Consider the following 6,431-nt stretch of genomic DNA (forward strand, 5'->3'; position numbering starts at 1 on the left):
AGGCTAGTTCAATACACCAACAGAGCATCCTCCATGAATCACAGAAAAGATAGGGTGAAGAATCTGAAATCTCTTGCTCACAAAGCACTTGCTGCTGGAATTCCAGGGGTGGGATCATCTCTCTCACAGGAGGAGAGAGATGCATTGAACAAAATGGAAATGTATATTGCAATTGAACTTGCAATACAAAATAAGATCCAGTATCTCAAAGAGTCATGTGTTATCCCTAGTTCCGACTTTGGAATTAACCCCATTCAAAACGTTGAAGTAACTCCCAGTCCAACACAAGCACATAATCAACTAAGTAATTCTGATGATGTTGCACAGCCTACTTCTCACTACAGTAGTGAAGGAGAGTAAGATGAATTTTCAGAAGAGCAAGATGAAGTTTCAGAACAACTTCCAGTGCTAAATGCTGAAAAAGAGCCTGCTGAGAAAGAGAGTGAGAAAGGTAATGTTGTTGCCAGTGAAGAGCATGAGGAAGTTGCACAAAATATTACAATCCAAGAAATTGTGCAATGTAATGTTCCACAACAACTTCCAGTGCTGGATGGTTATACACAGTCTGCTCATACGGAGAGTGAGAAAGGTAATGTTATTGCCAATGAAGAGCAAGTGGAATTTGCACAAAATATTACAGTTCAAGCAGTTGAGCATGATGAAATTGGAGAACAACATTCAATCCTAGATGGTGATTATCATGCTATTGTGAAGGAGAGTGAGCAAGGAAATACTGTTGCGAATGAAGAGGATGTGGAAGTTGCACAAACAATTAGAGTTCAAGAAGTTGCAGAACAACTTACATTGCTAGATGGTGGTAAACAGGCTGCTAAGGGGGAGGATGAGCATATTGAAGGTGTTGCAGAAGTTGAGCAACAACCGTATCAAAGTATACCGGATCCATATGTAGAGGTAGCTGCCCTTCCGATTGATAAGGTATCTTCTATTGTTGAAGCAGACGCTGTAATGTGTGATGGATTAGAAAAAGCAGCATCCCCAACAGCACATCAATCTGCTGCTGTGCAACAAGTGGATGATTCAACCACACCAAATGCAGTCATATTACAGGTGTCTATTAATGTTCCTGAGCAAACAAATCCCGGAACCTGTAATCAAGAAGAAGTAGCAGCAACTTCCAAAAATGCTAGAAAAGCTATAGAACAACCTGCTGAAGAGGAAGAGCAACCACAAAAAGGACGGAGAACAAGAAAATGGTCAGAGTCATTGAAATCTCCATTCTTTAACAGACAAGTGCAAATTGCATCAACCTACACTACTGATGAGAATGTGTATGAAAATTGGGTTGAAAATGAAGATGATACTATTTGTAAGTTATACCTAAAATGCCTATTTTGTTTTATGTTAATTGTACTTGCTAAGCTCACTTTTTATTTTATTTATGAGTTAATACCTCCAATGGTCCTCCGAGTATTACCGGCGATTTACCAGCTTTGGTCATCCGAGTTTTAAATGACCTCCAATGGTCCTCCATGTTTTAAAAATTAACCACCAGTTTGGTCCTAATTCTTAAAAAAATCCAATTTCAAAATGACCACGAGACGTCCGAAAAGGACCACAGGTGTAATTGTTGTACCAATAGACACAATTATATATCCCTTAGTTCATCTTAAGTTTCACACAACTGACGCACCTTAAGCATACAAATCACGCACCTTAAGAAGGAAAACAACACACCTTAAGAAGAAAACCCACGAACCTTAAGTTTAAAAAAACTACTTACATTAAGCACACAAAACTCACCCACCTTAAAACACAAAACTCACGCACCTTAAGTTTCAACAACTACTCACATTAAATAGAGAACCCACGCACCTTAAGCACAAACATCATGCACCTTAAGCACAAAACCCACGCAACTTAAGCACAAAAATCATGCACCACCTAGATACAAAAATTACCAAATTGCCACCGCGTTTTTTTTAACGATCCTGGACGTTGATTTAAGAAAAATCAATGGCTCTCCTCTTACCGCACAACCGCACCTGAGCGCACCAACCGCATTTGAACCTAATTCTATATATATATATATATATATATATATATATATATATATATATATATATATATATATATATATATATATATATATATATATATATATATATATATATATATATATATAGGAGTGATCACATGTGGCCATGTTGTTAGGTGTAGTCATATGGTCAATTATAGACCATTAGATTAGATAGATCTAATGAATCATATTAATCAAGATTTTTTCAGTATTTTCGCGCACATTCTTCTACCCAGCGAACTGTAAGGGTAAACTTGTCATAAAACACCGGAATAAGGAAAATCACATTGTTGTGTGTTTTATTACACTATTGGTGCATGTTGTCAACACTATTGGTGTATTCTGGAACTCGACCGCTATAAATGGCCACTGTAATTACCATAACACGGGAATACACCATTGGTGTGTTTCACTGTGGTGTGTTTTATTACACTATTGGTGTATGTTGTCAACACTGTTGGTGTATTCTGGAACCCGCCCGCTATAAATGGTCACTGTAATTACCATAACACCCCCACTTACTAAAACGCGCGAAAATCCTCAGAATTACCACAGCCTTTAGATTAAACTGATTCAACAACACAGATACGACCACACGACCACACCTAATGACATGACCACATATGAGCGTTTTTCTATATATATATATATATATATATATATATATATATATATATATATATATATATATATATATATATATATATATATATATATATATTTGTTTGCATGGATATTATTAGTACATGTACCCATAGTATTTGATATTAAAGAAAGAAAGAATTGAAGAAAGAAATAATAGAATATAAAATATTCCGGCGTCGTAATCGGAAAAGGGGTGATGGAAAGCTCCGTCTGAATGAAATAACGAATTGCTTAAGCGTTAAACCCTCCATCCTTGAGAAAACCTGGCTTTAGATGTTAATTTATTGGTAAGTAAATGAAGGCTAAGTGTTGATATAAGTAAGAAGTGGTTTGGAAGATATATGCACTTAATCTATCCCTAAATTATTGTGGAGGGAAACATTACCACCACCACTTCTTTGCTTTTAAGTATGAATCACTACTTGAATATTTTTGGGATGATATTATCGTAATGCTAAACCCCAAAATATATATATTGTAATTTTTTTTAAAAAAAAAAAAAAAAAAAAAAAAAAAACTTGTATGGGGTTGGCGGGTTGCCCCCAATAACTAAGATTCTTTATTATTCTTCCAAAAGATAAGTATTATATAAAATAGTAATTTTAGTGACTACAATCTAACCCTATTCATAGTATTTGCTCAACATCACATCCTTGATTAGGCCTTGATTGGGATGTGACTCAAACTTATGACCTTCCGTTTAGAACAGTAGTTATACAATGGATGCGGGTCCACCTTGCAAGGTAGACCCAGATTTAAAATACACAATTACATACTGAATGTTCATAATTTACATACTGAATGTTCACAATTTGAACTATGAACATTTAATATGTAAATTGTGAACATTTAGTATGTAAAATTGTGAACATTTGGTATACAAATTGTGTATTTTTAGACCCAGGTACAACGAATAATTTACCCCGTTTAGAATTGTAATAGTGATGCTATCAAACCACAAGATACTTGGTATACAATAGTAATTCATTATACTAAAATTACACATTTTATGTACACACGATACTAAAGAAAATTAGTTCTCCTAAAAACAGAATTAATAACATTTGAATTATATAATTTAAATTGTTTCTATAATTGGTATACATTTTTGGACCAATGAATTTATTTTAGACATTTTTGTTTTAAAATTTTTTAGGATAATTCCATATTATTTTTTTCGAACCACAATTCTTAAGAAGATCAATCTTAATTTTATAAATACAGAAATAAATAAATAAAAATTGGAGTCTTAAAAGTAATACAAAAAGCTTGGGGTTAGGCCAGGTACCATATAGATTATTACAAAATATGAAGTGGAAATTTAATTGATTTATATCAAATTGTTTGCAAGAGATGAAGTGTCAATTCAAAAAAAAAATTATACAATTTTAAATTTAAGGAATCATAATATATATATATATATATATATATATATATATATATATATATATATATATATATATATATATATATATATTCATCAAATGTTATATATTTGAAGAGAATTTTCAGAAATTTATTAGCAGAATCAGATAGGCCATTAGTTAACTTTCAAACATTGCTTTGATGTTTTCTTGAAACATGAGAAGTGACAATGGGAGGAGTCAACGGTTCCTTCCATTGCCATCACTACCAGGACTATGTGGTCCAATGGTATCCGGGTTGGACTTCCATTTGGAAGATTATAAGTTCGAGCCTCAGTGGAGGCGTTATTGGTTCTTTGTGTTTCAGTAGGTTGAGAAAGTATATGAACAGATACTACAATGTAATAGAGCCAGTAACTTTCAAAAAAAAAAAAAAAAATTAATTACAAAAACACAAAAGATTTGTGAACGCCAATTATTAATTTAATTAATTATGATTTTATGATTAATTAGTCAAGCAGTTATAGATAGATTATTGGTAAACGGAAATGTATTTCTTTATACTCTTTTTAATTTTCAAGTATTATGATAATTTTATTTTTCAAGTTTGACTTGTAAAAATTGCACCTAGGCGCTAGGCGGTGACCGATCGCCTAGAAATTCAGCGGAATCGCCGTTCTAGGCGGTCGGCCGCCTAGGCTCCCTAGGTGCCGAGTAAGTTTCCATGGACTAGGCAGCCTAGGCGGGAGTGTAACTATTTTTTTTTTTAAAAAAATTAAAATTAAAAAAAAAATGCGCCCCAGGCGCATATCGATTTTTTCAACCTTGCTTGTAATTGAGTAGAACGAGCTTATCAACTTTATTTATATAACTAGAATTTTTTATGCGCGAAGTGCAAAAATAGATGCCCAATATTTGTAATCTATATTAAAATGTTAGATTTATTTAGATTTTAGATATTTATATTATTGTATAATAATAAAATGTAAACCATTTTTATAAATTTGATATTTATATTTTAGGAAATAACTTATATAGTACTCCAGTATATAATGTCTATATATTATTATCATTGAAGATGATAAGAAAATATACGGTGGATGAATGTGCATGCATAACAATAATAGTTGGAAAAGATAACGAAAGTTATAACAGTACGGGTATGTTTGACTAAAATATTGTATAGTATAACTTTATAACATAATGTATAAAAATGTAATGAAAAAAAACGGATATAATGGAAGGGTATAACCTTCATTTACACTTATTAATTTTTAATTTTTAAATTTTGTTACATAATTGTGGCTTGGTAGTATGTATGGTTTGAAAGAATTCATGCTATTTTCTACCATAAGGTAACATTTTAATTATAAATCTACTAGAAAATTTAACAGGAAAATCAAATATGTCCAAATTATTTGCGATCATGGATGAGAATCATGGGATCCCCGATCCCTTCCGATCACTGAATTTGAAGGAAGTACGTATTATAATGTAATATTTTTTATAGTTACTTTCTCAATATATTGAAACACAAAAAATCAATATTGTCCCCATTGAAGCTCAAACCCATTACCTCCATTTAAGAGAGTCACTTCGTGTCACTCAACCACAGGATCATTGGCATTGAACTCAATATTTAATTCTTCTTTTAATTAATTTTATAATTCAAAGACAAAAGAAGATTATTTATATATTATAGGATATCGAGACTAGGTCTTGACTCTGAATTGACTTTATTATTATTATTTTTTATTATATTCTTTGTATAATTGTATACCCTTATTTGCAAACATTCTTATATTCCCATTGCATTTGTCATGTTGGGAAAGTGCAAATGCTTCTCAACTAAACCACGTACGAAGAAGCTAAGGTTTTTTTCTAAAATAGTTGGTAGAAGAATTTTAGGTTATCTAACCTCACGAAAAAGTTTAAGCATTTGATAACATATGTACATCAACAACGATGTTCCAGAGTGTTTTTCTTGTTTGATAGCATAGCTTTTGTTGTTATCACTAACTTGGGAATGTTAGCAGTAATCAAGGTTTCCTGCAACAAGGGTTGAGCTATTACTAGTTGTAGAAATTAGATGGTTATTTTTCATCAGTTGCTTCTTGTTTCCTAGTTTAATTTTTTCTAAATTTCTTAAATAAAGGGATTTTTAAATGAGGAAAGACTACTCCGATTCAAATAAAAGCATACAATCAATTTCAAAGAAGATTCATCGATTTTGTAATTATATTTATAGATTGTCAAGTAAAAAGATGACTAGTAGCAAGAGTCGAATTGGGATCATTTTAAACTACTTAATGCTATTTATTTATCGGACTTAAATTCTTCAAAAACAAAAATGTTATTTATTTACCTACCACACACCAATTCAA

The sequence above is a fragment of the Ipomoea nil genome, unplaced genomic scaffold, assembly GCF_001879475.1.
Source record: "Ipomoea nil cultivar Tokyo-kokei standard unplaced genomic scaffold, Asagao_1.1 scaffold1431, whole genome shotgun sequence".
Lineage (NCBI taxonomy): Eukaryota > Viridiplantae > Streptophyta > Magnoliopsida > Solanales > Convolvulaceae > Ipomoea > Ipomoea nil.